The sequence below is a fragment of the Pongo abelii genome, chromosome 1, assembly GCF_028885655.2.
Source record: "Pongo abelii isolate AG06213 chromosome 1, NHGRI_mPonAbe1-v2.0_pri, whole genome shotgun sequence".
NCBI classification, from domain to species: Eukaryota; Metazoa; Chordata; class Mammalia; order Primates; family Hominidae; genus Pongo; species Pongo abelii.
Genome location: NC_071985.2, coordinates 18,760,595 through 18,761,715, shown reverse-complemented (window position 1 = coordinate 18,761,715; position 1,121 = coordinate 18,760,595).

Below are 1,121 nucleotides of genomic sequence, written 5' to 3'. Positions count from 1 at the left end.
CAGCATGAATACAGCATAGGGAGAGAAAAGGGCTTCCTAGGCCCAGCTCCCCAAAAGCCAATGGATATGGGGGAAAGGGCTGTGTTGATGCTCCTGGGAGGAACTTCCAAGGAAGCCAAGGACTCTGGGGCTTGAGTGGACTCTCTGCCCAAGTGAAAAGTGCCAGGCTCAGAAGAGGACCCTGATGGAGTGCACAGACCCTGGCGGGGAGATGCTCAGAGCAGGTGCATTCATAGCTGCTGTAGGGATGCCCTGCTCTGAGCAGGGAAAGGGCAGTGGGTACATGAGCTCCACACTTTCCCCACAGGGCTGTTGTGTTCTCATGGGCCTCGGCCAGCAGGTGCCCTTGGCCCTTCAAATGGCTCATCCAGAACCATGTTTCTGGGCATTTTAAGGCATGGGGGAGGAGTGTTTTCTTGGCAAAGATAAGCAGAATGCAAGAAATAAATAGCTTCTCATGTGCATATAATTATACTGAGGCTCAGTGATTACTCGGGATCCTGACTTGGAATAAAGTCAACAATTCAGCAGTCTCCTAAAGACTTTGTCCAGCCCCACCTCCCTCATGTTTTTGAATCTATGATCCTATTACCATCAGGGCATCAAATGTTTCATCTTTTTCTCCTTCATGATGTGGAGGAGACTTGCTTTGGAAAGCTGGTCTTCCAATTTGAGATGGCCTCAGCCCAGGAGATGTGCTGGGAGTGTAAGGGGAGTCGTGTCCCCCACTTTATGCCGGATCCGCTTCTACTGCTCCCTGGAAGGGTAAATCCAGGAATGGTCTTCCCTGCGGGCAGAGGCGGGGCACAAAGTAACCCAATTCCTTAGCCCTGAAAGAGAAATGCAGTAGATATTGTGCCGCTGGCAGCATTTTCCTGGACATATTTGTATTTTCGTCTTCTGTTTCCACAGAATGCTCATCCTGGACATTTGGCCACCTGTGGGGAAAAGAGGCATTTGATTTTCTGCAGACGTCAACTCTTGTAAAAGCCTCTGTTCCTCATCCTTCAACAGAGCAGCCACATGTATCATTCCAGGCCCCATTTAAAATCAGAAAACCTAAGTGGACACAGGAACAAGCTCAGGCTTTAAACTGCTTGTTGCTGGTGTAATGTGTGAAT